The sequence below is a fragment of the Enhydra lutris genome, unplaced genomic scaffold (genome assembly GCF_002288905.1).
Source record: "Enhydra lutris kenyoni isolate GAN:26980312 unplaced genomic scaffold, ASM228890v2 scaffoldscaffold2, whole genome shotgun sequence".
NCBI lineage: Eukaryota > Metazoa > Chordata > Mammalia > Carnivora > Mustelidae > Enhydra > Enhydra lutris.
The window spans coordinates 87,380,231-87,394,711 of record NW_019154086.1 but is presented as its reverse complement, the minus strand read 5'-3'; the positions used below and the strand labels follow the sequence as shown (position 1 = coordinate 87,394,711).

The 14,481-nt window shown below is 38.8% G+C and overlaps 1 pseudogene; it reads right to left on the bottom strand.

Moving 5' to 3' along the window:
• Nucleotides 1–5,085: 5,085 nt before the first annotated feature.
• On the bottom strand, nucleotides 5,086–12,066 carry LOC111151542 (annotated as a pseudogene).
• Nucleotides 12,067–14,481: the final 2,415 nt, after the last annotated feature.

Below are 14,481 nucleotides of genomic sequence, written 5' to 3'. Positions count from 1 at the left end.
TTCTCCCTCTCTCACTCCCCCTGCTTGTGTTCCCTCTCTCACTGTGTCTCTCTCTGTCAGATAAATAAAATCTTTAAAAAAAAAAGTTTCTGCAGGATGTTGTGTAACATGACACATTCTCCCTCTCTCTGCACAACCTTAGCAAACCATCCATTTATTATTACGGCTCGATGGGGTTTTGAGTGTTTTGTGAGAGATCCAACAACATGCTGAAAACAGTTTCCAGGTAGATAAGGAGCCAAGGGTGAGACTGGCCAAGAAGCCTCCATTAGTGAGTTTTGGAAGACTGAGTGATACACAGTTTATTCTGAAGCTTACCCTTCCTGCCACATTAACTTAGAAGATCTGTGTCACTTTGATGAACTGTTAAGGTTGTGTTGTCAATTAAGGTTATAAGACCATCTAATCCTAAGCTTTCCTTGCTACTTGGATTCCAAGTTGTAGCTGCTTTTACCTCTTCATCCTGCTTGGTTAAGCACATGGTACTGAATTCATACCAACTGCGGACAACCATGAAGTGACCAGAGGTTATTTTGAACATCAGTTATTCAGATCCTCTTCAGGAGCTACAAAATTCACCTACACCAAGAACTGATTGGAATAATAACTAATAATAGTATGGGCTCATATTTCCCCTGGCCAGAAAAGTTCCAGCTTCTTAATTTCCCATCTTAACTTTGTTGAGAGTATCTGATGTCAGATTGAGGACACATGAAGAAGAGGACATTAAAGGAGGAGGCTTGGCTCAGCTCCAGGGGGCTCATCTTCGGAGCCTACATACATAACATTCATCTTGCTCTCAACCCTTCAGTGAAAAAGGCAAGGTTTTGGGATTGTTATTTTTGTTTTTGTGAGGCCCCTGAAAAGAACTAACTGATGTATTTGAAGAAGAAGGCAGGAGTGAACTTTTGATACATAGGGGCAATGTAAGGGTTAAAAACCCAGCCTCAAAAACAGTGCTTTTCAATCACAAATGAACCTGCACATCACCTGGGAACCTTATAAGAAGTCAAATTCCTATGAGTAAGACTAGAATGGGGGTACAGGATCTGCATTTCTAAGAATAATACCAGTGATACGATTCTGGTGGTCCAAGAATCTCACTTTGGATGACAAAATTCTAGAGTCAAGTTTCCTATGTTCAAGTCCTCATTCTGGGTTGCACCAAACTATATCTTGGGTAATTTGATACTCACTGTTTTCTTATCTGCAAAATGGGGATAATACTATTACCTGCATCCATCAGTTGTTGCAAAAGTTAAAAGAGTTAATACAAATAGCACAGAAAAGAATATCTGGCACATGGTAGGTGTCAATAAATATTTGGTGAATGGTAACCAAGCTATGGAAACAACTCAGATGGCCATTAACAGAAGAATGGATAAAAGAAGATGTGATATACATACACAGTAGAAGAATAAAATATTGGTTACCAGGAAGAGAGTTGTGTGTGGGGGGGTAAAATTGATGGTATTTAAGGGTACAGTGTTGTAGTGAGTAGTAAATAAGCCATAGAAATCTAATAGACAGTATAGTGAATTAGTCAATAATTCTGTACATAATGATATAATGGATAAATACTGCTTAAATGACAATCAAATTACAATATATAAGTATGTCAAAGTAGTACAGTGTACACCTTAAACTTGCAAAATTTTACAAGTGAAATTGATCAAATATAAATATTTGGTGAATGAATTACTTAGCAGCAGAATAGGGGGATAGGAGGAGTAAAAGGACATTTGCTTTTGAACCCCACTCTTCTATGTCTCCCCCAAAAGATTCATCTGCCCTAACTTGGTACTACTGGTTGTCTTTGAGTCAACTTTGTAGAACCTTAATTAGGGCTCAAAAGAACAAAATGGGAAGCCTCTGTAGAAGCTAGAGGAGTTGTTCTTTTGTTTTGTTTTGGTTTTGTTTTTCTCACCTGGAGTGGAATGTAAGCAGATTTGTGTTTAAGAAAATCACGCTGAGAGCAAATGAGAGATAGATAGTAGGACTTGGACAAAATGAGGGCTGGGGAGATAAGTTTACAGACCCATACATAACAGAGTAGAAAAGTGACAAAAGACCCTGAGATTAGGGCAGTGGAGAGAATTGGGGAGGGAGACAATACAAGCATGATTAAGAAGTTTCACCTAGCAAGATGTGGCATTAATTAGTAGGCACAACTGATGTTTAGGGAGTAGTGTGGGAAAGGCTCCCAGTTTTCTAGCTTGAGTAAGAAGACAAATCTTGTGGATCATTTGCAGGGATGAAAGTAAAGGGAAAGGAAATGCATTAAAAAGGGGATGAATAAAGCAAGAGGAGAGTAAGATGTCACTAAGATTGATTTTGGACATGATGGAAACGGCTGTGGAGCTCGATAACCACAGGCAATTAGCAATCCAGGCCTGGAGCTGAGGAGGCATACATGTTGACCAAACAAACTTGGAAGTCATCAGAATTTTGGTACTATGGACCTGAAAGTCTACCCAACAAAGTAAGAGCTAAAGGAAGTAGACAAAAAATGGAGGCCATGGAAGAGACCGAAAAAGAAGGGAGAGGTAGAAAAAAAGTCAAAAAGGAGGTATAGGAGAAGGCTAGGGAGGAGAGTGCTCTCGCAATGAGGGAATGGTCCACAGGGACCGAATCACTAATTCCATGAAACAATAGCTACACTCCCAGAAACCAGTCCTCCCTTCATGATTCCTCTATATTGCTACTGGGCCCAATATCCTGAAACACCTTTTTCATTATGCCATATTTATTGTCTTCCATACTTTATAATGTATTTTTTAACTGGAAAATATATTTTGTTTAGGAACATAAGCATTTGTGTTCTAAAGTGTTAAGAAAGGCATGACAATCATAAACACCAAATTCAGGATGATAATTACCTCTGTGAAGGGTTATTATCAGGGAAGGAAGCACCCAGATTTTAAATGCATTGATAATGTTTAATTCTTGAGCTAGGTAACAGGATCATGGATTTATGTTTCTGCACAGTTAAATAATACCAAAAAAAAAATCCATTTAAGAAATAACTTATAATGATAGCAATCTGAAATTCACCCTGAAATTTTTAATGCCTCCTCAGTTTGAGATCTCTGTCTCAACAATTCATTGTAGTATTCTCTTCTGAAACCACCTTTTTTCTACATCATCCAAAAAGGTCATTGTCAAGTACATTTCTTTGCCTTCTTTCAGTCATAGTGCCCTCCTGCCAGACATGAATCTCTACTTAAGTAGTACTCTCCAAAATCTTTACAGTCCTTTATGCTCAGAAACACTTATTGCTGATTTCTCCATTAGAAATGAACTCCTTGTCCTCTGAAATCTCACAAGTGTGTGAATGTGTGTGCATGCAACTTTCTTATCTATCACTTTCAAATCTATCTGCATGATATTTCTCTTACTATATTGTTCAATAATTTTAAACTTGATTACACACTAAAATATTTGGGGGAACTCTTGAAAATATTGGTACTTAAACCCCAATGCAAAGAGGCCCCACATCAAACAGGCCTAAATGACAGAATTTTTTAAAAGCTTCCAAAGTAATTCTAATATACAGTTATAGCCTAATCATGCCTTGAAGACAGGCAGTCTCTTCTTAGCCACCTCAACACCAGCACAGAATTTTACACATATGAGAAATGAAATACGAGCATGTGAAATATGTAAATATGAGCTCAAATTCCAATTTCAGTCAATGAAAGTAGGTAAAGCTAATAATCTCAAACTGTTACACTATTCTTCTTGTGACATTACAATATATATTAAAAAATCCATTTAGCAGCAACTTGACCTTCAATGTTTCAACATAATGAATCTCTGGAAACAAGTTATGAAAATGTGCAAACAGCAACAGCCGAACTGAAATTGAACACTGACCAAAGGGATGTTAAATACTAAAATCCAAAGAGACAAGGCCATTAATAAGAGCTTTTAATTTCAGTGTTTGACAACCGATACTTAATCCTAGAAAAGATCAAAGTAGCAGTAGACAAGTGTAAAAGCTATAGCATAAAGAATGTAGGGCATTTAGTCAAAGAATGACAACGCAAATATGTTAAAGAAATGTGGTCAGGATGCTGTACAATAGTGGAAAAAATGTAGGATCCTGTTTTAATTCTCTTAATTAAACCATAACTGCCTATAATTTGTATATTGCACTGCGTTTTAGAGGCAAGTGGTATTTAAATGCCTAAAGTTGTTTCACCTAAGCTAGTTCTGTTAAATTATATGCTTCTATTTGCAAAAGTCTTGGTGGCAAGAGTTAAATGATTGTTGACATCATTGACATCCCATCAGAAAAGAGAATGTATTTTTAATCCAATTTTTCAGAAAGAAAAGTGAGTAAATACACTAGACAGTTTTTTTTTTAATTTTATTTTTTATAAACATATAATATATTTTTATCCCCAGGGGTACAGGTCTGTGAATCGCCAGGTTTACACACTTCACAGCACTCATCATAGCACATACCCTCCCCAATGTCCATAGTCCCACCCTCCCAACCCCCCTCCCCCCATTAACCCTCAGTTTGTTTTGTGAGATTAAGAGTCACTTATGGTTTGTCTCCCTCCCAATCCCATCTTGTTTCATTTACTCTTCTCCTACCCCCTTAACCCACCATGTTGCATCTCCTCTCCCTCATATCAGGGAGATCATATGATAGTTGTCTTTCTCCGATTGACTTATTTCGCTAAGCATGATACCCTCTAGTTCCATCCACGACACTAGACAGTTTTTAATGTCTCTTTTAACCCTTAGATTCTTTCAGTTATTTCTATTGATCTATCTTCAAGCTCACTCATTCTTTCCTTGGTCATGTCACGTCTACCGATGAGCCCATAGCAGACATTCTTCAATTATTTTATGGTGTTTTTGATATCTTGCATTTCTTTTTTTTATTCATTCTTAGATTTGCCCTCTCTCTGCTTATATGACCTCTACCTTCTTGCATATGGTCCACTTTTTCCATTAGGCCTGCTACAATATTAATTAGTTATTTTATTTTATTAAAGAATTTTTTAAAGAAACTTTATTTTCTGTCAACCTTATTTCCATTTTCCACTTGAGAGTCTGTGGATGAACAACTTAAGACCCCTCAGTGGTTGTTCTTACCCATTGAGTGGCCAGAGCAGTGGGATCTGCAGACTAGTTCAGTGGCAGTCTGAGAGCTTCAGTCTTCAGTGGATAACTGCTGTGTAGGCACAGAGGACACCTGCAGGCTGTCGGACGAGCCTGTGACCTTGGGTTGAGGAGCAGTGAACTTAAGAGCTGGAGCAGTCCATTCACCCTGAAATTCCTTCTTAGTCACATAGCCTTCTCAGCAGTGATCTGCTCTTCCTTTTTTTTTTTTTTTTTAAATAAGATTTATTGATTTATTTATTTATTTGAGAGAGAGAGAGAAAGTGAGCACATGAGTGGGGGGAGGGGCAGAGGGAGAAATCTTCAAGTTGACTCCCTGCTGAGCAGAGGCCCTCACAGGGGCTCAATCTCACGACCCATGAGATCATGACCTGAGCCAAAACCAAGAGTCTGACATTTGACCCACAGCCACCCAGGTGCCCTTTTGCTTTTCCTTTACAATCTCTTTTCAGGATTGTAAAAGGAGAAATTAGACCTGACCCTCTATGGAGGGTCACAGATGGTGCTGCGCATGTGCAGAACTTCTTTGGCCAGTTGCCACCGCGTCAGACCCACTGAGTGAGCTCCCTTGTTGCACAGGAAGGCAGTGTCACTGCGCAGAGGAGAGTCTGTGATACACTGAGCGGTGGTCGGCAGGTTAACATAAGACCTTTCTGTGAGAGGCTGGTCATCAGCCCTGGGGTCAGTTATTACCAGAAGTTTTAGTTCCCAGAAGACTGCCTGATCTGGTTCCAGGTTCCAGAAGGAAGTGACCAGTGATAGGATTGGCTCCAATGGCAGTACAGCCTTCTGGCCCATACTCTCAGGCAATAGGACACTGCCGTCAGCTGGGTTTTCAATGGCAACAGTGGCATGAACCGTCAGCAGAAGTTTCTCTCAGGTTCTCTTCAGATGATACAGATGCCATCAGCTTTCCTTTTGTGGATGTACTGTTTCATTTGGAACTCAAAATCAGTGCCACCTGAATGGGTTCCTGCTGTAAGGAATTTGAGGACATCCTCCCCCCTTCATTTGCAGGACATCAAGGCTCCAGACACTATGAAAGTTTCCCTTTAAGTTACAATGGGAACCAGACAATGCTCTGTGGACCTCTCTGGACAGCAGAAAAGCTAATTCTCTGAATGATAATCCCTATGGCTGTGTCATATCTGAAGCTGGTTCTAACATTTGCTTTGTCATTTTGAAGATGAATTGATTGATTGGAGGGTGTGACTGGGGAGGAAGGGCAGAGGATGAAGGAGAAGGAGAGAATCAGACTCCTCGCTGAGTGCAAAGCCCAACTCAGGATTCAAGGTCCAACTCAGGACCCTGAGATCACGACCTGAGCCAAAATCAAGAGTCAGATGCTTACCTGATGGAGCCACCCAGGTACCCCTGTCATTTTAGACTGTGTTTTTTCTTGCCTATGGTAGGCCTTGTAATTTTTTGTTGAAAGGTGAAAATGATATGCATGAATAATTAAAACTGAGGTAAATAAGACATTAGTGTGAGGCTTTATGTTAATTTTTGCTGTCGCTATAGATGCCAAAAGCTTCAAATTCCTCTAGGGTCTGTGTTTTATTTTCCCACTTGGCACTGGGCTTCCCTAAGTATGCCACCTCAGAAAAAGCCTGTTCCTTGCAGAACTTACAGCTGTCTTGCACTGTTAGAATGGAACCCTGCTGGTGTGGTGGGTGTGATGGGGATGAGGGGAATTCAGATTTAAATTTCAGCATTTTAGTTGGCCTTTGTCCTTGGACTGTGACCTCCACAAGTTTTTCTCTAGTGGTAGATCTTCTCCTACCTACCACCCTGGACTCCCTTCCATGGCTAAAGATATATGTATCTATTTCCTTGAAGTCCTGACTCCTGTTAACTATGTTTGGCGGGGGAGTTCTGGTTTTGTTTTTGCCTTTTGAGGTGAAACAGGAAGGCTGGAGGTGGGTGGAGGGGAGGGAATTCCCTTCTGCCAGCTGGGATAAGGCTCTGAAGAAGTCTTTTCCCTCTCTCTCTCTCCATTTCCCTCTCCTTCTCCTTTTCCTTCTTCTTCCTTTTCTTCTCCCTCTTCTTCTTCTTTAAGGTTTATTTATTTATTTTGAGAGAGAGAGAAAGAGAGAGACAGAGAATGCAGAGTGGGGAGGGTCAGAAGGAGAGGGAGAGAGAGAATCTCAAGCAGGCTCCCTGCTGAGCGCAGAGCCTGACATGGGATTCAATCCCACCACCCTGAGATCATGACCTGACTTGAAATCAAGAGTCTGACACTTAACCAAATGAACCACCCAAGTGCCCCAGATCTTCACATTCTTTTGAAGGCTCCTGTGTCATATAAAACTTATAGTAAACAAATTTATATGATTTTCTCTTGTTAACCTGACTTTTGTTATGAGATTCAGCCAAGAACCTAGAAAGATAGAAGGAAAAAGGTATTTTTTCTTCCTGACATTACAAACAAAGTTTTATTTTTGTCTTTTTTTTTTCATGTTAGGTGGTCACTGAGAGATATTTTAGCAAATCAGCAATATTCTCCAAGTTTAAATAATCATTATTTTGGCATATTATAGGATACATTTCCTCATTGGAATGGTCCTCTGATAAGATGATATCTTGTGTCATATGCCAGGACAGTTGTAGATCAGAGATGGGATACTTTGATTAAGACTGTGGTTTTAATCAGTTAGTCCTAGGAAACTGTGTCCTTCTATGACTCACCTTCAAGGTTTCTGGTTTTTTGAGTTGCTCTATAAGGACAGATTTAAAGAGAAATAAATTTAAATGGTGTTGTATTCTTAGTTGAAGTAAACAACAACCCCGAAATTCTGTAGGACAATGAAGAAAGAAAATTTTGGAGCTTAGAACTTTTGGATAGAGCTCATGAAGAATGAAAATGAATTGGGACTTCTCACTTTTTTCCAATGAAAGTAAATTCTACAAAAAGTCCCCAAATTATTTTCTCTGTCTGAGAATCCTCTAGACAGGTATGTGACTTGCCTAAGAGGAGAGTTTGTGGGATATCTGTGAGTCAGTTCAGTCTCTCTCTCTCCCAGAGCTATTATGCATAGTCTCTTCTCTATAAAAGCCTTCAACACCTCATCCCTCTTTCTCCTTCTTAACTGATGGTCTTGTTTCTTATCCATCTGCTAGCCTGCATCTGTAATCATATATCTTTTATTCCTCCTGTGGTTGAATATGATGGGTAGTACTTTGCCCTGAAGTCAACTCCTCTGGTGTACTGACTCTCATCACCGCTCCCCTGCTCAAAGACTTCATGCCTGCAATTGTCCCCTCCTTCTTGCATCAACAATAACAAAAGGACAGTAAACTCCCCTTGATTTCACATCTCCTTCAGGTCCATTTTCCATTTCCCTGCTTCCCTTTGCTGTGTAACCTCTTAAATACAATTGCCTGTACACGTTCTCTATGCTTCCTGTTTTCCCACACTTCCTTGAATCTACTCCAAATCTGCTTCTGTCTCTTTCCCTCCACAAGAACTGTTTGTTCAAAGTCACCAGTGACTTCCATGTAGCCAAATCCAAGTCAATTCTCAGTCCTGTTGTTGCCTTACCTAAAAGCACCTTTTGGCTTACACAAATGATTTTGTAGCTTTTGACACAAATGATTATCCTTTCTTACTTGAAACACTTCCTTTACTCCTTGCCAAGGACTCTTCTTGGAGATAGATTGACATCTCTCTCATTGGCCACTCCTTACCAGGCAACTTCGTAAGATCTGGTTCTGTCTTGAAAATCTCTAAGTTGGTCTTTCCCAAATAATTTTTTTTTTTCTGTCTCTATACATTCACTTTCTAGGTAATGCCATTTAGTTCCATGACTTTCATGCCATCTGGGAAACCATTTTAAAATTAATGTCTACCTACTCAACAACTCCATGTGGATATCTACAAGTAACTTACACATAGATTGGCTAAAACTAAACTGATTGGATCTGTTCTTCCCTAAGCCTCCATTGTGTATGCATTTGGGTATTATTATTTCCCAGCTGCTAAATGCCAAAAAACAGAAAGGTGATTTTAAAACCACTTTTAATAGTTAAAATTTGTTTTTAAAATATGGTATGATTGGGGTGCCTGGGTGGCTCATTAGGTTAAGCCTCTGCCTTTGGCTCAGGTCATGATCTCAGGGTCCTGGGATCGAGCCCCACATCAGACTCTCTGCTCAGTAGGGAGCCTGCTTCCTCCTCTCTCTCTCTCTTTCTGCCTACCTCTCTGCCTACTTGTGATCTCTGCCTGTCAAATAAATAAATAAAATCTTAAAAAAATAATAAAATATGGTATGATATAATTTCTCCAGTGTGAATTATGCCTCTCTAATTGAAAATCTCTCTTATTTTAAGGGGATGAAAACTAACATACTAATAGGGAATTTTTTTCTTCCTTTTTTTCTTTTCAAACCAAGAAATACTGATTCTATTGCCATTTAAGAGACAGTTTGGGCTGTGTGCAGCAGGGGGTCTGAGAGGAGAGCTTTCTAGAGATCTGAATAATGTACTGTGACGTGGAGAGTTGGGAGGGTTGCCTCCAGGAATGTGTTATGGACTGGGGGCTCCAGCCTCAGTCAGGACTTTGGTTCTAGAATTCAGTGTAGTGCAAGCAACTGGATCCAGTGGAGTTGACTGCAGCTTTGTAGTAACAACACTGAAGGTGAATGTTGCATTTAGAGCAGTGGGAAAAAACCAATTTCTGTAGACAAAGCCCTTAATGATGATGATACTCTTAATGATGTTAACTCTCCTCAAAGAATATAATCAAAATGAGGGAAAGTTCATGATGGTTCTGAGGACAAATCCCAAAACACTGATATAATACCTGCTTCAGCTATAACCCAGCGACCAAATCCTATGACCACTGTTCCAGTTGGTTCATCCACACCAGTGACTCTGGCTCAAGTCCAACTGCTGTCTCTGCTCGGATTCCCACTTCTGATCTGTACCCACTGCTCTAGCATCATGGACAGGATATTCTGAACCTGCACCTCCTTGTGCAACTGAACAAGAGAAACCTGCATGGAAGCCAGTGGAGATGCCAGTGACCACCACTAGCCCAACAAAACCAAATGGTACATTAGGAAACTCTCAGTAAAAACCTTTTGAAGATGCAATAAGAGCATTTGCAACAGGTTAGCCTTATGAATATAGGCCAATGAAATCATGTCAATGAGCCGATTTACACAACCCAGAGAGAGAGCCGTAAAGTACTTTTTTACTTTGTCAAATATTTAAAAAAGTTACTAATAGGCTTTAGTTTCAGGTGTACAGAGAAATTAAGCAGACATTGAGAGAGTTCCTATATTTCTCCTCCCCCCATTCATGGTTTCCATCAACTTCTTGCATTGGTATGGTACATTTGTTACAATTTATGAATCGATATTGATACAGTCTTTATTATTAACTAAACTCTTTTGTTTACATTAGGGTTCTTCTCCATGTTATACTGTTCTATAAGTTTTGACAAATGTATGAGGTCACATATTCAGTGTCACACAGATTAGTTTCCCTGCCTGAAAAATTCTCTGTTTTCTACCTATTCATCTCTCCTCCCTCTCCTTCCCTCTGGCAACCACTGATCTTTTCACTGTCTCTATAGATTTGCCTTTTCTAGAATGTCATACTGTTGGAATCATACAGCATGAAACATTTTCAAACTGACATCTTTCACTTAATAATACGTTTTCATAGTTTTCTATGTCTTTTTGTGGGTTGAAAGCTCATTTCTTCTTAGCACTGAATAATATTCTATTTTCTGAGCGTAACACCATTTATTTATCCACTCACCTACTAAAGGACCTCTTTGTTATTTTCAGTTTTTGGCAATTATGAATAAAGCTGCCATAAACATTCATTGTGCAAGTTTTTATGGGAACATAAATTTTCAACTCCATTGGGTAAATACCAAGAAGTAGAATTGCTGGATCATACAATAAGAGCATGTTTAGTTTTATAAGAAACCACCAAATTGTCTTCCAAAGGGGCTGTACCATTTTGTATTCCTACCAACAATGAATGAGAGTCTCTTTTTCTCCACATCTTAACCAACATTGGTCTTATCTGTGTTTTGGACTTTTGCTGTTCTGATAGATGTGTGGGAGTATCTCATCATTATTTTAATTTGTAATTCCCCAATGACATATGATGTAGAACATCATTTCAAATGCTTATTTGCCATCTGTATATCTTTTTGGTGAGGTGTCTGTTCAGATCTTTAGCCCACTATTTTTTCCCAAAGATTTTATTTATTTATTTGACACAGAAAGAGAGAGAGAAAGAGTGAGCGCAAGAAGGGAGAGTGGCAGAGGGAGAGGGAGAGACAGGCTTCCCACTGAGCAGTGACCCTGATGCGGAGTTTGATCCCAAGACCCTGGGATCATGACCTGAACCAAAGGTAAACTCTTAACTGGCTGAGCTACCAGGTGTCTCTTTAGCCCACATTTTAATTATTTGCTTTCCTATTGTTGAGTTTTAAGGGTCCTATAAGGGGTGCCAGGGTGGCTCAATCAGTTAAGTGTCTAACTCTTGATTTTGGGTCAGGTCAAGATCTCAGGGTCATGAGATCGAGCCCTGTGTCAGGCTCCATGTTCAGTGTTCAGTCCGCTTGAGATTCTGTCTCTCCCTCTGCCTCTGCCCCTCCCACCGCTCATGTGCACACACTCTCTCAAAATAAATAAAATCTTCTTTAAAAAAGAGTTCTTTGTGTATTTTGCATGCATTAGATGTATTTTATCATATATATGTTTTGTAAATGTCTTCTCCCAGTTTGTGGCTTGTTTGCAACTATACAAGTATTTTTTGTTGGGAAGTGCTAGAAAGAGAAAGTCAGGTTATGGTTGACTTCCTCAGGCAGTGAGAACTGGTTTCCTCAGTTCTGAGCAGTGGTTACAGCTGCAACGACTGTAGGACTTGCCCTTGAACTTTTATGAAATCAACATTAGCTGACATGAGATATATCAGTCAGCAGAATCTTTCACTGCTTCCAGGATTGCTACCAACAGGTCAAGAAAATCTTCAAAGACTTCAGAAAATTAGCCAAATTAGGAATATTGATTCAGGTGTTAAGTGGACGAGTTCCAGAAGCTGGTACTCAAGGAGAAGTGGTGGAAGTGGTGGGGGAAGAGTCCTGGAGAAGCTGGAACCACTACTAGGGACTGCATGTTTGTGTCCCCCCAGGATTCATAGGTTGAAATCCTAACCTCCAGAGGGATGGTATTAGGAGGTGAAGACTTTGGGAGGTGATTAGATCATGAGAGTACAGCCCTCATGAATTAGATTAGTGCCTCTATAAAAGGACCCCCAGAGAACTTTCTTACCTTCTCTCTACTACATAGAGAGAAATGTCACATTTTTGTAAACAGAAATGTCACATTTTTGCTAACTATTGTTATTGCTTCAAATATGTATTACATTTGTTCAAGAAAACACATTCTTTCATGAGAAATACTTGTGGAAAAAGGGATACCATCTTTTTAAGTGAAAATAACTACTAATTAAAAATGATTTCTTGATTATTGAATGTAAGACCCTTCTTAGATGATTTAAGAAGCCGTACAATTATAGTTACTGTATGCAAATACAGTCAGTTTCTTGTTCGCGTTGTCTCTTGAGGTAAAAATTGATAGTTGTCTAAGTTTCAAAATAGTCATTTTGGGTTTCATTTTGATGTATCCTTTTGGGCAGTGTACACTTTTGAGGCCAATGAGAAAATGGAACAGTTACTTTTCTTCAATCTTACCCTTCCTTCAGCAGAAATGTATTAAGTAGTAATGTATAAATTCAAACTGCTGTCTTTTTTTTTTTTAACCTGCAAAATGCTGATTGGGTTAAAAACTAATAGAAACGTTTCAAAACCAGGTTTCTAATATTTGCAAAGGGTTTTTTCTAATCAGATAGAGAAATATGGTAACTAAGGTTATATTTAATATTATAATATAAAAAGAGGAGGACAGAACTATATCCAGCATCTTTTATTGGATCAAGAAAATGGGAGCAATCCCATTTCCCAAAGAAAATGGGAGCAAAATGGTAAAACTTGGAGCATTGAGAGATGCACCTGGGAACATATCTTAAAAATATAAAATCAAGATTTTCATGGCATATTAAAAGTAAAATCTTAATAGCAAAAAATAATAATCTGAATGTCTTTTGTTTTACATAAATATGATATACAATTATTTACGTAGAATCTCTCGTATGTTGTACAAGCACTCAAATCTAGTACTCCCTGAATAAAATTCTTGGTCTCTCTCCCAAACCTAATTGTCTCCAAGATTTTCCATATCATTAAGTTGTAGCACTAGGCAGCTTTACTCTAACCTATAAATGTACTTAATTAACCCTTTTTCACAAGTTTGTAATAAACAAAATCTCTAGACTTGTTATTGTTTGAATTTTATTTGTGGTATTTCTGACATGCCAAAGATGCTGGATTTTATGTCATTAAATCTGTCAGTACATTCCCTTATAATTAATGATATTAGTGTCATATTAGAAAAGCTGTCACTAACCAGGAGATATTATCTGTATTATTTTAGAATTCAATTTGAAGCTCTGATGTATCTGATCTACTCCATGGAAACTTTTTGACTTGGCCGGCAGTTCAAACCCATATCCGAGGTCTTCTAGAATTTAAGGCTGAATTATCCAGAGTAGTTATTATAGGGTGGGGATGAGGTGATGGCAGTGGTAATGGTGATTGTAGTAGAATGGTGGCCATGTTGTTTTGATGAAGGAGATGATGGTGGTGATGGTGGTGTTTGTCGTAGAGGGGATGGAGGTAGAGATAGATAATAGTAGCATTGGTGGCCTTTTTCCGCAGGTCACAGAAATAACCTGTTTGATTGCTAGGCTTCCTGATCTTCTAGTACATCAGAAATGTGCCCAATATAATCAGACACAATATAATTACATTCTATTGTATTATTGGGTGAATTGTATCCTCCCCAGACTCATAGATTAAAGTCCTAACTCCCCGTAACTCAGAATGCAACTATATTTGGAGAGATGGTCTTTACAAAGGTAATTAAGGTTAAATGAGATCATTAGGGTGGGCTCTGATCCAGTAAGAAGAGGAAATTAAGACACATATATACAGAGAGAAGACGTGTAAAGACACACAAAAAAGAGGGTCATCTATAAGAAAAGAGAAAAGTCTCAGAAGAAACCAACCCCATGATACCCTGATCACAAACTTCTAGCCTCTAGAATTAGGAGAATATAAATTTCTGTTGTGCATGCCACCCAGCCTATGTGATTATTATGGCAGTCCTAGCAAACTAAGAGGTACTATATAAGATAAACAAACAAACAAAAAAATAGTTTGGTTGATTTTATCTATTGTTTCCTCTATTATTTTGTTCT